The sequence below is a fragment of the Schistocerca cancellata genome, chromosome 2, assembly GCF_023864275.1.
Source record: "Schistocerca cancellata isolate TAMUIC-IGC-003103 chromosome 2, iqSchCanc2.1, whole genome shotgun sequence".
Taxonomy (NCBI): domain Eukaryota; kingdom Metazoa; phylum Arthropoda; class Insecta; order Orthoptera; family Acrididae; genus Schistocerca; species Schistocerca cancellata.
In genome coordinates, this window is record NC_064627.1 from 962,984,973 (window position 1) to 963,007,335 (window position 22,363).

Here is a 22,363-nt window from a genome sequence, read left to right on the forward strand (position 1 = left end):
CTTGGTTTTTTTTAATTTCTCATTACCTTGGGCACCTTTTATACAACCAGTTAACAAATTCGGTGTTAATTACATCTCTTTGTGCTGTTCAACACTCGGTAACTTGTTCATCTTTGTTCTGCAAGCAGGTAACAAAATTCATCATTAATGTGGCTACTTTGGGAAGATAGCGTTGTAAACCATTCTGTAACTGAGATTGGGTACCTATCAATTCTTTTACATCAGATTTCAGTTGCCTTACTGATTCTGATAATGCTTTATATGCAACTATCTCGTTCATGACTGTTTCTAGATTAACATTCGCTCTAGTAAGTTGAGCGGATTTCTCTTCTGCCAAAAGCTTAAAATCTTCACTCATTTTCTGCTCAATATGTGTACCCATTAGCACAGTTTGTTCATTAGCAAAACGTTCGAAATTTTCTTTTGTGTGCTGTTGAATTTTTGTACTTATTTGTACGTTTTGTTCATTAGCAAAGTGTTTAAAATCCTGATTTTGAATACACGTACTAATTCGTACCGTTTCTTCCTTAGCAAAATGGATAAAGATTTTCTGTACCATTGTGGCTAGTCCTCTGAATAGCTCAGTAAATGGATCTGATACAGGATATGGTAACTCAATGTTTTCTACGGTTTCCGCCGGTGAATCCACATTACTCACAATGGAACTTGTTCTTTCGATTTTTTGATCAGGAGCCTGCCAATCTTCGACATTTGATTCCCGATCTTGCATATCATCCTTTTCAACAGTTATCGGAACTTTACCGATGTTACCCATCTCCACTGGTTTTTCGAATAAATTATTAAAATTAAAATATTCACTTTTCCTGCAACAAACTCTATTAACCAGAAAATAATTTTCTGATTCACTAAACCTCTAAACAAAAACAAAAAACAAATAAACAAAAAAGGAACCTAGAAACGCCTCGACATTATGTTTTCACTTTAGCAAAACTTCATCAGCTTTTGGCGCATCACCTTCAATTAAGACTTCTATTAAATAACTCTTCTCACACTTTTCTATCAAACACACCTGCTTTGGCAATGTTATTTTCGGAGCACAAAGATTTTGGACTCTTAACGTAATTTTCCTTACCATGAACTTGCGATCTGTTACTCCGTTATTTCTTGAGTTCTTTATGTTGATATTACTCTCTTCCTTTGCTTCTTAAACTTTATTCATGTTATTGTATCAAATAGATTTGGATACAAGAAACAGAGAATACGTAATACAATTACAAAACATGAAATTTTACAAACTAAATGTAAAACACAAAATTATATTCCTTCTTTTCATTGGATGTCCTCGTCTAGGATCACCAATTTAATGTCACCACCATTCTTTAAATGAATTGCAGTTACTTAAAATAACTGAAAAATGAAAATATGAACTTTCTGTAAATTCTGGCATGTAATAACCAGCAGTGATGGCAATGTTAAAGAAAACTTTGACTCTATTGCTAATGTTTTTACATGAAATATAAAACAATTCCAGTAGCAATTTCAAAATAGCTACAGCCCACATTTAGCTTGGAAGGTAGTCCTTTTGGTAACCTATAAACTGGCCATGAAACTTAATGCTGTTTCGTTTCACAAAATAAAATGTCACAATTAGCGCAGATTTTTTTCTGAATTTAAAGACAAAGCATAGCTGCTCATGAAATGACGTAAATTATGCGGTCCAAAAGAAAAGCTTCAGTATTTAATCATTCAAAAATTACTAATCTTCTAAGAAAAAGAGTCAATAGTATTTTAACTGAAATAAAAAAAATGAATTAACATTATATTCAAAGTAACTTTCTGTTGTTGTTGTTGTGGTCTTCACTCCTGAGACTGGTTTGATGCAGCTCTCCATGCTACTCTATCCTGTGCAAGCTTCTTCATCTCCCAGTACCTACTGCAACCTACATCCTTATGAATTTGCTTAGTGTATTCATCTCTTGGTCCCACTCTACGATTTTTACCCTCCACGCTGCCCTCCAAAACTAAATTGGTGATCCCTTGATGCCTCAGAACATGTCCTACCAACCGATCCCTTCTTCTAGTCAAGATGTGCCACAAACTTCTCTTCTCCCCAATCCTATTCAATACCTCCTCATTAGTTATGTGATCTACCCATCTAATCTTCAGCATTCTTCTGTAGCACCACATTTCGAAAGCTTCTACTCTCTTCTTGTCTAAACTATTTATCGTCCATGTTTCACTTCCATACATGGCTACACTCCATAAAAATACTTTCAGAAACGACTTCCTGACACTTAAATCTATACTCCATGTTAACAAATTTATCTTCTTCAGAAATACTTTCCTTGCCATTGCCAGTCTACATTTTATATCTTCTCTACTTCGACCATCATCAGTTATTTTGCTCCCCAAATAGCAAAACTCCTTTACTACTTTAAGTGTCTCATTTCCTAATCTAATTCCCTCAGCAACACCCGACTTAATTCGACAACATTCCATTATCCTCGTTTTGCTTTTTCTGATGTTCGTCTTACATCCTCCTTTCAAGACACTGTCCATTCCATTCAACTGCTCTTCCAACTCCTTTGCTGTCTCTGACAGAATTACAATGTCATCGGCAAACCTCAAAGTTTTTATTTCTTCTCCATGGATTTTAATTCCTACTCCGAATTTTTCTTTTGTTTCCTTCACAGCTTGCTCAATATACAGATTGAATAACATCGAGGAGAGGCTACAACCCTGTCTCACTCCCTTCCCAACCACTGCTTCCCTTTCATGTCCCTCGACTCTTATAACTACCATCTGGTTTCTGTACAAATTGTAAATAGCCTTTCGCTCCCTGTATTTTACCCCTGTCACCTTCAGAATTTTAAAGAGAGCATTCCAGTCAACATTATCAAAAGCTTTCTCTAAGTCTACAAATGCTAGAAACGTAGGTTTGCCTTTCCTTAATCTAGCTTCTAAGATACGTCGTAGGGTCAGTATTGCCACACGTGTTCAATATTTTTACGGAATCCAAACTGATCTTCCCCAAGGTCGGCTTCCACTAGTTTTTCCATTCGTCTGTTTTGTCAGGGCTGGCTCTCCCAAGGCCGTCAGTAGTTCTAAGGGAATGTTGTCTATTCCCAGGGCCTTGTTTCGACTCAGGTCTTTCAGTGCTCTGTCAAACTATTCACGCAGAATCATATCTCCCATTTCATCTTCATCTACATCCTCTTCCATTTCCATAATATTGTCCTCAAGTGCATCCTTCCACATTTCTGTTTTTCCTTCTTTGTTTAGAACTGGGTTTCCATTTGAGCTCTTGATATTCATACAAGTGGTTCTCTTTTCTCCAGAGGTCTCTTTAGTTTTCCTGTAGGCAGTATCTATCTTACCCCCAGTGAGATCAGCCTCTACATCCTTACATTTGTCCTCTAGCCATGTGAGCTTAGGCATTTTGCACTTCCTGTCGATCTCATTTTTGAGATGTTTGTATTCCTTTTTGCCTGCTTCATTTACTGCATTTTAATATTTTCTCGTTTCATCAATTAACTTCAATATTTCTTGTGTAACTCAAGGATTTGAACTAGCCCTCGTCTTTTTTCCTACGTGATCCTCTGCTGCCTTCACTACTTCATCCCTCAAAGCTACCCGTTCTTCTTCTACTGTATTTCTTTCCCCCATGCCTGTCAATTGTTCCCTTATGATATCCCTGAAACTCTGTACAACTTCTGGTTTATCCAGGTCCCATATCCTTAAAAAATTCCCACCTTTTTCAGTTTTTTCAGTGTTAATCTACAGTTCATAACTAATAGATTGTGGTCCGAGTCCACATCTGCCTCTGGAAATGTGTTAAAATTTAAAATCTGGTTCCTAAATCTCTGTCTTACCATTATATAATCTATCTGAAACCTGTCAGTATCTGCAGGCTTATTCAATGCATACAACCTTCTTTTTTGATTCTTGAACCAAGTGTTAGCTATGATTAAGTTGTGCTCTGTGCAAAGTTCTATCAGGCGGCTTCCTCTTTCATTTCTTACCCCCAATCCATAGTCACCTACTACGTTTCCTTCTCTCCCTTGTCCTACTACCGAATTCCAGTCACCCATGACTATTAAATTTTCGTCTCCCTTCACTATCTGAATAATTTCTTTTATTTCATCATACATTTCTTCAATTTCTTCGTTATCGGCAGAGCTAGTTGGCATATAAACTTGTCCTACTGTAGTAGGCGTGGGCTTCGTGTCTATCTTGGCCACAATAATGCGTTCACTACGCTGTTTGTAGTAGCTCACCCGCACTCTTATTTTTTATTCATTATTAAACCAACTCCTGCATTACCCCTATTTGATTTTGTATTTATAACCCTGTATTCATCTGACCAAAAGTCTTGTTCCTCCTGCCACCGAACTTCACTAATTCCCACTATATCTAACTTTAACCTATCCATTTCCCTTTTTAAAATTTCTAACCTACCTGTCCGATTAAGGGATCTGACATTCCACGCTCCGATCCGTAGAACGCCAGTTTTCTTTCTCCTGATAACGACGTCCTCCTGAGTAGTCCCCGCCCGTAGATACGAATGGGGGACTATTTTACCTCCGGAATATTTTACCCAAGAGGACGCCATCATCATTTAACCATACAGTAAAGTTGCATGCCCTCGGGAAAAATTACGGCTGTAGTTTCCTCTTGCTTTCAACCGTTCGCAGTACCAGCACAGCAAGGCCGTTTTGGTTAGCGTTACAAGGCCAGATCAGTCAATCATCCAGACTGTTGCCCCTGCAACTACTGAAAAGGCTGCTGCCCCTCTTCAGGAACCACACGTTTGTCTGGCCTCTCAACAGATACCCCTCCGCTGTCGTTGCACCTACGGTACGGCTATCTGTATCACTGAGACACGGAAGCCTCCCCACCAATGGCAAGGTCCATGGTTCATGGGGGGGGGGGGGGGAGTAACTTTCTAACACACTGAAATTTGGTCATCAAGGCGATTAATCGATAATTATGGCGGAAAAACAAAAAATGTTGTCTGTGAGCACTATACTTTTACACCTCTACATTTAATTATTCCTCGAATCTAATTAAACATTTAGCCGATTCTCCAGATAAGAATTAAAGGTGAACACCCAGCTACATTAACGTTAGACCAAAGCTAGTGTAATCCAGAATTAAGTCAACAAAACAAGCAGACAATGAGATCAAAAAGTGAGGTCGAGGACCCTAGTACAATAGTTTGTATAACCACTTATGTCCATGATCTTTGTCCATTTAGATATTAGATTTATGGTTACAGCTCTGATATCTCTGGCACAGTTAATACATTCCTAAAGTTTTATACTTCCCTTTTGCATACCTTACAGTGTCTATTTCCACATAAATAAAACTGATGGGGAAAATTTGTAAAGCCCGGCTATGACGCTATAGTGTGGTCACGTAATAGTAGCAGTATTTTTGTTTTTAAGAAAGCACTGTACACGCGAACACACTGCATAAACGTGAAGATTACAAGAAAACTAAAATTTTTATCATTGCTGCAGATCATCTGCAATTACGACGGTAGCATTAGTAATCTCTGAATATGCCTGTACATCATTGACATGAGAAACTTCAAAATTCACTAATTCTTTTGTAATCACGCTAGAGCCAGACGAAGCACCCGTTCCACTCCTTACATTGCAGGATCCGCTTCACAAAGGGCATTACTTATTTAAACTCCACTTCTGCTCTAATGTAGTCAATGTACCGAAGCAGTTTATTGGAAACGTCTTCGCCGTGTCCCAATACATTCATTATACGAAATCAGCTCAGCTTTAGTCTCCAACTAAGCCTGAAAACGGCATATCCAAAATTACTCTAGTCAAAAAGACAATAAATATTTAGTAATTTCTACACATAAAACAAAATGCAATAAGTTAAGCTCTATCTGAAATAATTTACTTTTGAATCATACATATCTAGAATAAATCTTACTTCCACTCTTCTTGTGCAACATTTTTACCTCGTGTTTGCCATCGGTTCCAAGACTGATTTTTTTTACGTATCGTCAACAGTGATTCCGAACTCATCGGCAACAGAGTCCAGAAGGCCAGCTATCATTTTTCACGCTGCGATCTTTGTAAAAATTACTTTCGACGTCCGGTAGTTGCGTTCGTATATGGATATCATTAATAAACGTTGTAGTTTTCCCATTTGCCCATTTCTTCATCGCTATACACTAATAACTAATGTCTCTAAGCACTATGGGAGTTAACATGTGAGGTCATCAGTTCCATAGACTTAGAACTACTTAAACCTAACTAAGCTAAGGACATCACACACACCCATGACCGAGGCAGGATTCGAACCTGCGACGGTAGCAGTCGCGCGGTTCCGGACTGAAGCGCCTAGAACCACTCGGCCACAGAAGCCGGCTCACAAACAACAAAATCACCTACTTTATACTAATGAGCTCACGCCACTCATGGCAAGAAACTACGAAACAAAATACTGCATGCACGCGCAATCCGAACAAAAGCCAAATGATATTGTTTTCGCTCAAACGCGTTACTGCAGCGCTGTCGGTGAGAGACAGGAACCAAATGTGAGGACGAGAGAGAAGCATTTACAGACAAGAACAGAGGAGACGTTGTTCTGCAATGCGAAATATTCTCTACCCTTGGTGGGCAACCCGGCAACTTCTCGGCAGGAAGTCGGCAACTACTTACAACATCAACAATATTGCCCATCCACACAGCAAAATTTTCATCTATCGCAGTCACATTGCAGCCAAATATTTCCGTAAAGTATAGCCGATCTAAACATACCTTTAGATTGGCTGACGTGGAGTTATGGCAGAAAGGAAAGTATCTACCATGATTGGATTTTCCAGTCACCCCTCACAAATGCAGCCTCTCGACCAAACGGCTAACCCAGGGCACTTTCACCAGTTCGGAGCTGCAAGTTGACTATCTAACGAGTTCCGGTAAAAACAAAAATCTGATTTTCAGTATTTCATATAATTATTGAGCGAATTTAGAAAATTTAAATGTTGTTATATCTACTCATTAAGAGGTATGATGTTATGTTAAACGGTTAACACAATAAAGTAAGTTTTACTGTTAGAAATTGTGTATATGCAGGGTGATCATAAACAGTCTGAAAAGCTAGTAATAGGTTGTGGAGCGGAACAGTTTTTAAGAAAAAAATTCGATGCGTTGCGCCGTTTCCGAGTTAATTAGTATTGAAGTAAGCCAATCAGGCCGTTGCACGCGGAACAGAGTGAGACAAAATCTGCACTTGGCATAACACTACCGGCTACAACTAAATTAGCAAAACACCGATAATGGTACTCCTGTGAAAGCATACTTATTTGACCCTGACAGTGCGTAATGGAAGGGTATCGGATTGTTTTGTTTCTCTAGATATTTCTATTGAAAAAGTTTTTCACTGTAGCCGTGGTACATTCTGTCAGGACAAATTGCGAGAGTCTCGCAAGGATGCTTTTTGCCACTCAACCACAAAATGCGCAAATACAGGTACTGAAACAAGTACAGTTCATCAATGTCTCCCGGTCGGCCTTCTCTTTTAATAGACTGTTTAAGAGTTTTCCACAAGCGCTCGATATTTTGCGTGTAAATGAATCGTTCTTTCGAAGACACAAATTTCCAAATGCTCTTAGAAATTACTGAACACTCGTTCTCTTGGATGACGGCGTACCCCGACACGACAATGCCTCATCGACCTAAACAACAACAAGGAACGTGATTCATCCGACCAGGCAACTTGTTCACACTGATCAGTTATCGACTGTCTCTTGCCAACTACAATCGCGATAGATCATGTGGATGAGTTGCCATGGGAACACGTAGGCATCGTCTGCTGCGGAGCGCTGAACACGAGTGCCCGCAGAATCATTTTACTCTGTCATCGGCTAAGATCTACCACAGATAGCCGCCTATCCTGCATTGCAGAGCGGGACAGCTTCCGACCTCCATCCTGTGTGATGGAAATGAATGACAGTTTGGCGTCATTGGCCGGGAGGCCCCTTACGGGGCAGGTCGGACCGCCGCGGTGCAGGTCTTATTACATTCGACGCCACATTCGGATACCTGCGCGCCGAATGGGGATGAAATGATCATGAAGACAACAAAACACCCAGTCCCTGAGCGGAGGAAATCCCAGCTCCAGCAGGGAATCGAACCCGGGCCCCTTAGGACGGCAGTCCCTCACACTTACCATTCAGCTATCGGGGCGGACATCCTGTGTGATGAGGCATGGATTTCCACCACCCTGACGCCTACTAGTGGTTTTACCGTCCTTCAGTCACTTTTTTACCGTCCTTCAGTCACTTTCCATAGATACAACAGCAGCACCGAACAGCCATCCACCTTCGCCGTTTTCGAGATGCTCGTTACCAGACGCCGAGCCACAACAACTGCCCTGTGTCAAAGACGCCTATTTCAGTGGATTTCCGCATTTGTGGTCCGTATCGTCTTTAAAATGATTCCACATTTGTCTCTACTCCACTTACATACTTTCCTTGCCGCGTAAAGTTCCCGCAAGGCCACCAAGCGCTATTCTACCGGGCGGTGGACACTGGTCATAACGTTTTGTCTCATGAGTACGTGTCGTCTCGATATAAAGCGCAAGTCTTTCGTTTTGTCGTCACTTAGGCGCGTTTGCTGATCAAGTTACGTTCCTATTTAATCGCACTATGCTAAGTAGACCCGTTCCAGTCACTTCCACTAAACAGACATCTGGGATGGTCACTGGAAAACGAATCAGAGATTTGCACCGTTGTTGTTGTGGTCTTCAGTCCAGAGACTGGTTTGATGCAGCTCTCCATACTACTCTATCCTGTGCAAGCTTATTCATCTCTCAGTACCTACTGTAACCTACATCCTTCTGAATCTGTTTAGTATATTCATCTCTTGGTCTCCCTCTACGATTTTTACCCTCGACGCTGCCCTCCAATACCAAATTGCTGATCTCTTGATGCCTCAGAATATGCCCTACCAACCGATCCCTTCTTCTAGTCAAGTTGTGCCACAAACTCCTCTTTTCCCCAATTCTATTCAATACCTCTTCATTAGTTATGTGATCTACCCATCTAATCTTCAGCATTCTTCTGTAGCACAGCATTTCGAGAGCTTATACTCTCTTCTCGTCTAAACTGTTTATCGTCCACGTTTCACTTCCATACATGGCTACACTCCATACAAATACTTTCAGAAACGACTTCCTGACAATTAAATCTATACTCGATGTTATTAAATTTCTGGTCTTCAGAAACGCTTTCCTTGCCATTGCCAGTCCACATTTTAGGAGATGAAAGTCATGCGGTAGCGATAAGCACTTATACAGATGGTTGTAGTATCGCGTACACAAGGTATGGAAGGGCAGAACATCGGCGGAGCTGTTATTGTATTCAGATGATTCTTGTGGAAAGGTTTCCGGCGTAATTATGGCCACACGACGGAAATTATCACACTTTGAACTCGGAATGGTAGCTGCAGCTAGACATACCATTTTGAAAATCTTGAGGGAACTGAATATTCAGGGATCCACAGTGTCAATGGGGCAACGGCCTTGCCGCAGTGGATACACCGGTTCATGTGAGATCACCGAAGTTAAGCCCTGTCGGGCGTCGTCGGCACTTGGATGGATGACCATCCAGGCCGCGATGCGCTGTTGCCATTTTTCGGGATGCACTCAGCCTCGTGATGCCAACTGAGGAGCAACTCCACCAAATAGTAGCGGCTTCGGTCAAGAATACCATCAAAACGGCTGGGAGAGCGGTGTGCTGACCCCAGGCCCCTCCTATCCGCATCCTCCACTGAGGATGACACGGCGGTCGGATGGTTCCGGTAGGCCACTCGTGGCCTGAAGACAGAGTGCTTTTTTTTACTGTGTCAAGAGAATACCAAATTTCAGGCATACCTTCTCAGCCGCACAACGCACTGAGAGCAGAGACTTTCGGGGGAAGTTGTCAGTGCTAACAAACAAACATCACTGCGTGAAATAATCGAATGTATCCGTCAGGACAGTGCGGCGAAATTTGGGCTTAATGGACTATTGAAGCAGATGAGCGACACAAGTGCTCTCGGTAGCAGCATGACACCGCCTGCTGTGCCTCTGGGCTCGTGACCACATCGTTAGGAAATTCAATATTCCGACATCCGCAGTGTCAAGAGCTTACCAAGAACACCAAATTTCAGGCATTCCCTCTCACCGCGGACAACGCAGTGGTCGATGGCCTTCACTTAACGATCGACAGCAGCGGCGTTTGCGTACAGTTTTCAGTGCTAACAGACACGCAACACTGCGTGAAATAACACAGAAATCAATGTGATACGTACAGCGTACGTATCCTTTAGGACAGTGTGGCGAAATTTAGGTGCAATGGGTTATAGCGACAGACGACCGACACGAGTGCCTTTGCGACAAGCACGAAATCACCTGCAGCAACTTCCCTGGGCTCGTGATCATTTCGGCTGGAACAGGGCCGGCCAAACGCTGCACAGTGTGCAGACGTGCGGAAGTGCTGCACATGTGCGCACGTGTGCGACAGCGAGCGACAGCGACATCTGTTATTAGACATGTGTCCTAAATGAACGGCGGCGGTTCCACCTCCCTGTTTATGTGGTACACGCAAGAGCTTGTTTGTGAAAGATTTTTCTCGGTGATGAAAATGAATAAATCAAGGTTTCGCTCAAGTATAAGTGATGAAAATCTTCGCAACTGCTTGCGTTTGTCAATGAGCCGTGCTTTTGCGCCCGATTTTAACTATATCATTTCTCATGACGAGTGATAAACGTGTTTGGATTTATTCCTTTCATCATTAAAAATTATTGTTTACTAAGTGTGCATTATTGCCTCATTCTGCTCCATGTCACATTATTATCAGGAAAATTGGTCATTAAACCGATTGTTCCAATGTATACTTACATTTAGGGGTTTTTATTAATGTGAGAAGGGCTACGCTCAGCTGAAGTCGATAAAACATAACATTCATCTAATTGTCGGTTATTATGGAGATTTCAGACGGAACTGATGAAAGATACAGCAATAATGGTATTGAAATAACAGGTGATTATCGAGATGTCTGCGGTTATCATTTTGTTCAGAGGTCAGTGAGACAGAAATTATGTGGGTGTAACTGAGGGCACCGAGAATTAGTTATAGGAAACCTTGCATTAGTTTAATGTTATTTGAAACCATGAATAAGGATCGTTGGAAGTCGCTAAGTGCTCTCTTTCTTAAATACTGGGTCAAAAACATTACGCGTATTTACGTGCCGTCAGTCAAGCTGCCTTAATAAAATCCCACGGTTGTTAACTGTATTGCTTGTCTTTCTGGGTTAAACTGTTAACATAAAAGTAGACGTCTCAATGAGCAGACTGTGACAGTAATGTTTAATACGCAAAATACCTTCCGATGGTTAGCTTGCAAGCTGTGGAAAGAACACTAGAATTCGCCGGTACAGAGTATCCCAGCAAGTGGATAAAGAGACATCTATGCGTAGAAACATCCACTACATGAACGCTGACGGCTGCGGCATGCACGCTGTGACCCGGAAGTTGCACATGTGCAGGAGCACCGCACGCGTGCAGAATTTCTGGCCGGCCCTGGGCTGGAACCTAGACTGTTGGGAAACCGTAGTCTGCTCCGGTGAGTCCCGATTTCAATAAGTGAGAGTCGATCGTACGGTTCGAGTGTGACGTTGACTCCACGAAGTCATGGACCCAAATTGTCAATAATGCACTATGCAGGCTGGTGGCGGCTCCATAATGGTTTGGGCTGTGTTTACATAGAATGAACTGGGTCCTCTGGTCCATCTGAAACGATCATTGACTGGAGTTGCTAATGTTCAACGAATTCGAAAGTAAAGTTTGTAAGAGGTCCGAGCAGATGTAATTTCGATGTATTGCTCATGCGCTGCCTGCGATATGCAAGGTATAAGAGAATCGCTGACCAGAGAGCAGTGTTGACTGAGTAGGAACTGTGTAGCTGTAGCAGTAAGTTGTTGCTAGTGGCTAGTCTGCAGTCTGCTCTGGTCTGGCATAGTGTATCGTGTTGGCTGGGCCGGTCGCGGTGCAGCGATGCCGGAGCCTGAGTATTATTGTATAAGGTAAAAAACAGCCTCGCGCATATCTAGTAATGTTATCTGAACTCCCATGTAAATGTTTTAAAAATGTTCTAATAATAATCTTTCTCATATAAAGTAACTTTTAACAAGCATTCATTTCAATTTAAAGAATTTACTACTTTCTCCAATCCATGATCATTCCGATTGTTGCAAAAGAAAAATCAGTTGCTTCCTTTTATAAATGACAAATCCTATCGGCCAGCATTGCACAGGGCTGTGCTAAAAAAAAATTATTGTAAGAGCAGATATATACGCGTTATCCGGCGACTTTATTGAGGTAAGAATTTTTCTCTTTTTATTCAGAATGATCTTTCAGGGCCATGACGCAGCACTGCTGACGTCCAAAATGTATCAGGTTAAATTCACAGTCAATTATTGAAAAGTTATAAGTGAGCGGCAATTTAATTGAGAGGTTTAGGAATTTTTCTGTTTTGAGGTTACACTAAAATGGTAACGAAATTTTGTAGGGAGGTTACAAATGTGAAAGAAAGAATTTTGTGGGGAGGTTACAAGTCCTATGTACTGTCTTGGCAGAAAATCGTAAGGCGGATCAAAACAAAATGTCCAGACGCTCTGTGACCAAAATGGTACTGAAACAGAGGATGACAGACTAAAGGCCGAAATACTAAATGTCTTTTTCCAAAGCTGTTTCACAGAGTAAGACTGCACTGTAGTTCCTTCTCTAGATTGTCGCACAGATGACAAAATGGTAGAATCGAAATAGATTATTAAAATCGCTCAAAAGAGGAAAGGCCGCTGCACCTGATTGGATACCAGCTCGATTTTACACAGAGTACGCGAAGGAACCTGCCCCCCTTCTTGCAGCGGTGTACGGTACGTCTCTAGAAGAGCGTGGCGCTCCAAAAGATTGGAAAAGGGCACATGTCATCCCCGTTTTCAAGAAGGGACGTCGAACAGATGTGCAGAACTATAGACCTATATCTCTAACGTCGATCAGTTGTAGAATTTTGGAACACGTATTATGTTCGAGTATAATGACTTTCCTGGAGACAAGAAAGCTACTCTGTAGGAATCAGCATGGGTTTCGAAAAAGACGATCGTGTGATACCCAGCTCGCGCTATTCGTCCACCAGACTCATAGGGCCATAGACACGGGTTCACAGGTAGATGCCGTATTTTTTGACTTCCGCAAGGCGTTTGATACAGTTCCCCACAGTCGTTTAATGAACAAAGTAAGAGCATATGGACTATCAGACCAATTGTGTGATTGGTTTGCAGAGTTCCTAGATAACAGAACGCAGCATGTCATTCTCAATGGAGAGAAGTCTTCCGAAGTAAGAGTGATTTCAGGTGTGCCGCAGGGGAGTGTTGTAGGACCGTTGCTATTCACGATAAATATAAATGACCTTATGGATAACATCGGAATTTCACTGAGGTTTTTTGCGGATGATGCTGTAGTATATCGAGAGGTTGTAACAATGGAAAATTGTACCGAAATGCAGCAGGATCTGCAACGAATTGGTGCATGGTGCAGGGAATGGCAATTGAATCTCAATGTAGACAAGTGTAATGTGCTGCGAATACATAGAAAGATAGATCCCTTATCTTTTAGCTACAAAATAGCAAGTCAGCAATTGGAAGCAGTTAACTGCATAAATTGTCTGGGAGTACGCATTAGGAGAGATTTAAAATGGAATGACCATATAAAATTGACCGTCGGTAGGGCGGATGCCAGACAGATTCATTGGAAGAATCCTAAGGAAATGCAAACCGAAAACAAAGGAAGTAGGTTACAGTACACTTGTTCGCCCACTGCTTGAATACTGCTCACCGGTGTGGGACCCATACCAGACAGGGTTGATAGAAGAGTTAGAGAAGATCCAACGGAGAGCAGCACGCTTCGTTACAGGATCATTTAGTAATCGCGAAAGCATTACGGAGATGATAGATGAACTCCAGTGGAAGACTCTACAAGAGAGACGCTCAGTAGCTCGGTACGGGCTTTTGTTGAAGTTTCGAGAACATACCTTCACCGAAGAGTCAAGCAGTATATTGCTCGCTCCTACGTATATCTCGCGCAGAGACCATGATGATAAAATCAGAGAGATTAGAGCCCACACAGAGGCATACCGGCAATCTTTCTTTCAACGAACAATACGAGACTGGAATAGATGGGAGAACCGATAGGGGTACTCAAGGTACCCTCCACCAAACACCGTCAGGTGGCTTGCGGAGTACGGATGTAGATGTAGATGTAGATGTTCGGCTACTTGGAGATCAACTGCAGCCATTAATCGGCTTCCCGTTCCCAAACATAAACGTCATGTCAGCGGGCCTAGATGTTCAAGACTGGTTTGAGGTATATTCTAGATAAATTGTACGAACGATTTGTCCATCCAGATAGCCCAATATGAATCCCATGGAACATTTATGGGACATATTCGAGAGGTTGGTTCATGCATAGCATCCTGCATAGGTAACACTTTTGCGGTTATGATCGGCTATAGAAGCAGCATGGCTCAATATGCTTGCAAGGGGCTTGTTGAGTCCATGTCACGTCGAACTGCTGCACTACGCAGGGCAAAAGGAGATCCGACATTATTTTAGGAGATCTCAAAATTTTTGTCACATCGATGTAAGAGTTAAGTCGCCAGCTACGGTAATAACCAGACGTTGTAGATGGTGACTGTTTACACGCTCTTTGGACCCGTCTAGATAGCCGTGGACTGAAAACCGAGCGTCACTCCGTGCGTAAAATCTAGGGAGGTTATCATACTGTGGAATTTGATTCCGCGACCATCAAATTTGTGTCGAACATAGTAACAGATTGATTTTATAGACCGTCTGTCTCTAGGGATGTAGTAGCATAACACTTCCAGAAAAAGGAAAATTTACTTACAAAATTCTTGATTCTGATGTGATAATAGGGTGTGGTTTCAATTCGCCAGCTACAGGCCTAACTCCGTATACGAAATTTACCTTGCGGAGTCACTAGATCGATTTGTGAGGGTGACAGATCTCGTGATGACAGACCCAAACTTTTCTCAAATATGATAGGCAAAAGAGAAAAAGAAACTGCTCTCCTAGAGGACACCTTAATAATTGTTCGACTTTTAAATCAGTGTGAAGGCCATTATTTACAGTTACGCTCCTTTGTTTCATAGACTTTCTCGCAACGTCTCGTTGAAGTTATTTTCTATCTATGGTCAGTGATTCTGTCTAAGCAGGCGCCGCCGTTTGTAAGTGTAGCTGAGTGCAGTTGATTACGTTTAGATTTTAAACCACTGTTTCACTAAGAGGTATGTTACTTGTAATCAAATACTTCTTAATGGCACTAATACCTGTCAACCTTTTTTAAACCTGAACGCATTGGTTTGAATTATTTGAGCATCTGAGAGCTATGCAGTACACAGGTAACAGGGAAATTGCAAAATTGTAGTTATTTTCGTTATTTGCCTGCTATTTTCGATGTTAATGCACTTGCTGACTTTCCTAATTTCTTATTTCCACTAGTCACACGCGCTAAAAATGTCGCTTGATCGAGCCTCACGCAAGGATAAAACTTATAATTTCTAGCTTTACGTTTTGTTTTCCTCATTTAAGAAATACATCACCGGCTTCACATTCCATGAAGTACGCACAATGAGAATGTTGAATCTACGCTACCAATAGTGTTGTGACAAATATCAGCCGAAACAATTACAGTTATACATCTTAAATGAAATTATTGGTGTTTCACTTAAATTCGCATCTTAACAAGATTTAAAGGTTTTATTCACTGGTATAGGATACTGTTGCCGAATTAAATAAACGATTGATTGCACGGAGTACTAAACTAAGTTTAATTTGAGTTTAGTAGCTCCATTCACTTATTTATTTTAGCCATCAAATTTCAGGTTAAATAACCCACTCCATTAACCTCTGTTGCTGTCTGTGCAACCACAAAACGCTTTTTTCCGTCACCACAGTCTGAGACTTTGTTAGTCGTGGCGACAGACGTCAACGAAATGAAACAGCAGTGTGAAAGTGACGCTGTATATGCGTATGAAGTGAGAAATGTGAAGTGTTGAAAATAAACATGGGCAAGAAAACCAGCGACAAACGTGAGGATTCATATGAAATGTCCTCTAGAATATGTCTGCTGAACGAAAGAGGAAATGACATTGCATACCATTGTGAAGTACTACATGGCAGAGAGTACTTACTTTGACGTACATGTTAGCGTTTTTACCTATGCCATTCGCATATGGAGATCGGAAAGCGTGTTAAAATACCTCTGTGCATGCTATAATTAATCTACTCTTGTTTCCTCGGCCCCAACGAAGCAGTACACAGCGGGCTGTATTATAGTCATAGATAAGCTAAAACAGTTGCTTGGAAATGAAAGCAGGCTTTCACAAGTACTTGGTGTATATCTTCTAGCGTCTGCCAATTCAGGCTTTGTAGTATTTCAGTGACTGTCTCTTGTAAAGTAAACAAACCTGTGACGTGCCGCACAGCTCATCTTTGTATACTTCAGTATCCCTTGATAGGCCTGCTTGGTAAGGGTTCCATACACACTTCAGACATACTCTAGAACGGGATGCACAGGTATTTTACAAGAAACGGACTGACCGCATTTTTCCTGTTTCCTTCCAATAAACCAATCTGTCACCTGCCGTGCCTACAAATGAGCCTATGTGATCATTCCCTTGCATATCCCTGCAATTTTCACACTCAAATGTTGGTATAAGTTAATTGATTGCAGTTGTGACATTGGTATAGCAGTCATAAGATACTACTTTTCTGCATTTTGTGTGAAGTGTGTAACTTTATGTTTCTTTAAAATTAGAACACGTTGCCAGTCTTTGCACCACTTTGAAATCTTATCCAGATCAGCAAGGAAATCTGCGTTGTTCTTTTTCCAGGTAGTGTTTCATTATGGATTTATGCCGCATCTGCAAGGAGTTTAAGGTTGCTATTGTCTACCATATCATTAATATACAACATAAACAGTATTAATTATTTGCTTATTCAGGATCAGATTTAATAAAATATTTTACTACTTTAAAAATGTCTGCGCTTCAGCAACGGTGCGCGTAGGAACTTGATAGTATTGGAAAAAAAACAGACATAGTTTATTACCTCTTTACCATGGTTTGAGGAATATAAATTTGTCTTCTTCAGAAGGAAAATGGACCTATTGAACAAATTAGCCTTCTAGGCGCTTCAGTCTGGAACCGCGTGACCGCTACGGTCGCTGGTTCGAATCCCCTGCCTCGGGCATGGATGTGTGTGATGTCCTTAGGTTAGTTAGGTTTAATTACTTGTAAGTTCTAGGGGACTGATGACCTTAGTGCTCAGAGCCATTTGAACCATTTTGAACAAATAATTACTTTATTTACTGTTCTAATAGTTTACGATGTCATTGTTTTGCTTTCCTCAGAATGCTACTTCCATCCGATTTTAAATTGTTTACGTGGAGTGCTTTATATGCTTCACACAGCTACTTTCCCTAGTCCTTACGTCACAGGCTATAACTACCCCTCCCTCCCCCCCCCCCCCCCCCGCTCTCAGTCCTCAATTGCAGGATCATAATAGTTACTGTGAGGACGGCCAATGATCACTTTAGTGTGGATGTACACCACGTTCGAACTGTTACGGGAATCGGCGAAATGGCGCGATTAATGAGAATAATGGGCAAGTGGCACTACACGAATAGTGTGTGGTTTAGTTGAGAATTGGGTCTGACGGGAGGCGAGCTAGAGTAGTCCGTGCAGTTGCGATTATCACTATCCGGATGGCACAGTGGTCAGCATTATCTGCCTAGTAGACAAGAGAACCGGGTTTGGGTCCCGGCCTGGAAAAATTTTCCGCTTTCCCCTTTGATTTAAATCAATGCCCACTGGAACAAATTTTCAACTTTTCCCTTTCATTTAAATCAATGCCCACGGATGGCTAATGGCATTAATTCTTTTGTGTCTTGATACACATTCGCTGCACCATCAAAATAGTGTCATTTCTTTAGCACATGTCCGAAAGAAAGTTTCGGACTTGTCCAAAAAGAACAGACACCACATATTTGTGTAACTGTCGAAACCATGCTTAAGGGTCAATAATATTTCAATTCTAGAATTTGTTGGCTGTTATTTTCTTATTCTGTCAAATAAAATATTTATAGAACAATTACAGATTTCATGGCTGCATAACTGAATCACTTGAAATCCTATATTTTTCAAGAATTTTACGTAAAATATTCGGAAGATAGTACAAGATTTCTGTGTTAACAATACTGAGAGCACAGACAATTCTTGAGTGGTTTCATTTCTCTAGTGTTGCAACCCAGAATACCAGGAACTCAAATGTCAGAACATAATTTTGGCTGTTCAAAAAAAATTCATTTTTTTCTTCTCAAACATATCAGTAAGCTAATACTATTTCGATTAAGCTTTAAAACAAAATTTCGTTGTTTCTCACAGAAAAACACTGTATCAATTAATTGTAACACAGAATACGGTCCTCTCTCTCTCTCTCTCTCTCTCTCTCTCTCTCTCTCTGTGTGTGTATGTGTGTGTCTAGATGGGGAGGGAGGTGAGTGGATGGGTCTGATTGCGTATGGACGGGTATTTTCCAGCGTAAATCTTAATCACTGCTGCAAATTCAAGTAAACTTGGTACGCATCTGACTTACTGTTTCAAAAGAAGATCGTTTGTGAATAAGAAAACCTCAGCATCCCTAGACTGAAAATGGTATTTAGGATGGGGGCCGTAATTTAGTATCGTAATAAAACGCACTTAAGGTGTATTTTTTTTCTAAAATCCCTTACATACAGAAAAATTAATAGTTATTGAGACCATCAGTTCATGGCGTTGTTTAATATTGACAAATGGAGCCACTATTTTCGCGTCCACGAGCTTTCAACGACCATTTTATAAAGGTGATGTTAGAAACATGTGAGACATTTTTTAGTTGTCTTCGCAGGAGTACTTACTTTCTACAAGAAGACACAAAGTGTGTTGTTTCTCCACTACGTCTGTGCGAGTACTTTTGCAGCCAAAATAGTTTCTACATTATACCTCTTCATAAACTATATTTACCACACTAAATCTGTCAAGCCTCCTGTGCTTTCCGGTGTTGCCACAGCTAAAATTGTTTGTACGTGGTTTAACAAATTTGTAAGAAACATCCTTCTTACACCGACCACGAATCTCTCGTCGTTCGTTGTATTTCTTTTCTATCTTTCTTTCTCTAATGTATACTTTGTATACCTCGTCATTTTCAACATAGATGTATTTTAATTTACATTTATAATGTGATAACTAACTTGAGGTAGCGTCTTCTAAAGAGATTTCGTTTCCGTCTCATCGCAATCTGGTAGCTTCACGTCAATTCTACGTACTTGCTAAATGGACATCGCTGTATGGGACTTCTCCGAGAGTGAAAACAGAGACTCTAAACAAATTAATCGAAAATAATTAAAGCAGAATATCGAATGCTGATATTGGCAACCAGCCCTGTTTGAACAGCCGTAAACCCTCTTACGAACACGGTAGAACACTTAAGTGAACACAAAAAAGTTAGGGTACAATTATGTTCTCGTCACTTAAGCCCTCGATGCGGTTTCTCAGGTGCGGTGACTCATGTGCTACGAGAGAAGACTCCACTAATGACTTGAAGTTATAATCCAGGAACAAAACACACTCCCTGTCCACTAATAAGTCGATTACATTCGTTTATATATTAAATATCGATTCAAATTTAGATGATTCAAATTCCAGTGTTGGAGTAAATGCTTTCCGCTATTGTCTGTCTGAAAAGCTATAAGAGTTGATGATGGAAAATTCTTACTCACTAAGCTTGAACTCACTAGCTTAAATTTTAAATCTCTCACGAACAGAAGTCAGGTAAAACTTTTTATCTTATCGTTATTTTCGGTAAACGCAGTTGCTTATCAAAAGGCTACTCTCCGTTGGAACAAATCGACGTGCTTACACTAAGCTAAATGGCAAGTATTAATATCCTAGTTGTTGGTTTAATGCTGTGTTAGTTTACCTCGAATACATTCTGTGTACTATTTAAGTATCATTTCTGTAATGTACGTCTCTGCTGTTGCGCTTGGAAGGTTACAACCCATCTAGCTTGCCTCCTTCCATTTATACTAAATTTATCTGCCCCTTGTCACGACTGGCGGTAGGCTGGAGACTTGGTTGCATCTACTTAAAGTCTCATTACGTTGATTTATTAGAGAAATGTACTCGTATTTTATAAAATTTCAGGGGTCGTCGGTAAAGGGGCTAATAGTTCTAGTCTGTGAATACGTGAGAAATGCACAGCTCGCTCAGTGCTCTGGATGCTGCAGGTGTGTCATGGGGCCTTAGAGCTTTGTGCTGGCTCGGACGTGTCGAGTGGCCACCGACGGAAGCTTACGGAGCCTACTGGTCCTTTTCACTAAGTCTGGGTTAGCGGCCTGTGGCACGCCTCGCCTCTTGAGATGGCCTAGGGCAACAGATTCAAGAGCTTGCTGAGACACCACAATTTATAGCGGAAAATTACAAGTCTTGAAATGTGGTTTGGCACTGGGAAATTCAGAAGTGTTAAACTACTTTCTGATTCGCCCGTCGTCGGCTGACATCAGACGGGAATTTCTAGGAGAAACTAGCGAGGAAGGTGTGCTAGGATTGTCCCGTGACTGACGACATTCTGTGGAGGGGATTTGTTGAATGTGGTATTAACACGATATTGGCGGAAAAAAGGTACATTTTTCCTGATTGGGGTTTGCGGGAAGATTGGAGCAAACAGCAGCGTCGGGAGCTGGTGGAAGAGAAAGGGTGTGATGGTGAATAGAGGCAACTCCCTGGTTCGAGATGTCGTCGCACTTGGATGTGTCCAAATCCTGACGAGCGAGATTCTGATTCTACACTACGACCATGGTCCTCCAATTTATCGCCACAGCAGATCGTTCAGAGCATACAGCAGTACGGCTCACTAGATGGGGTTTAATGTTGCATAGGAAGCATACCTTCGCCACAGCTACGCTAAACTCGATTCATGCCTTAATATCGACCACTACAGTTTCTAAATTAATCATTGGGTTGTATTGGATTAATGATTAAAGTCCAGCTATGATACAGTAGCCATCCCTCCACTTGCCTATCTTCTTAGTTATCATCAATTAACTTTTTTCTTGTAGAATGTTGATGCAGTTACTTTATAATTGGTTATTTAATAAATAAATGGTTTATGTTTTATTCGCATTTTTATTTAAAGGAACGCATAGTTCCCTTCAATTCAATTATTTATACTACACATTGAATGGATAGTTACAATTAGTGGGGCAGAATGGCCATAAGCGCACATTACGATTGCGTACATGAGGGGCAAGTATACATTCAAGGGCAAAGATATTGTTCCCTTTTGAATAACAAGTCCTTGACCTATTGTTCTGCTAAGAGGATTATGACCCCTGGGGCTAATCTGTCCTCAACCTATCGTCTGGTTAAGTGGTTTTCCATATCACCCCTACCCCTCCCCCCTTCCCCCTCAAAAACATGTCACCAGTTTTGATATCAAATTAATTGGCTGCTTAATTAAACTGAGTGGAAAAATTGGTGGGAAATAGCTAAATTGTGTCTTTTTAGATATTGACGATCTGCTTCAGGTTATTTCAATAGCTTCCCACTCCTCCCACTGTATCAAGTTGGTGGGGTAAAGTAGAGTTTTTAAACTGGGGGGAGAGGGCTATGTTGGGGTGGAATTAGTTAGAACTACTATATTCATCCAAGCTGCAGCTGTTTGTGGTCATTAGGAGTCGGCAACTGGAAGTAACGGATTAGCTAGCCTGTGATGGGTGGTCAGGTACAAAGAATGCGCCGGCCTGTCTGCTCTTGTCTGCGGTAGTGGGGGCTAGCCAAGTGACCAGTGTGCTGAGCGAGTGGAGATGGAAGTGGACGAGTCTGTTGCAAGAGAGGAAACTGAAAATGATGGGCGTTTGCACTGGACATATTGATAGCTTCCAAATTCCTTACCACTCCAATCGTACCTGATGCCCTACATGGCCATGGATAGTGTACTCTGGCATATGTGCACACCCACAAATGCAGCTGCATCCATGGCACTAGTTTTCACCCACCTCTGAGCATTGGCGCTGGCGGCATATGAGGGGATTGGTGCGCTATATTTGAACATCAGGGCATGGGCACATAGGATGTTTGAGTGTTTCAGCGATCTCTGACATCTATCCACAAAAGCTGTTGCTACGGACTGGATCGTGGCTTAAGTGTGACACGTTTAGCGTCAATCAATACACCACAGTGGACTCTGCCTTGCGCAGGTAGTTGTTGTTGTCTCTAT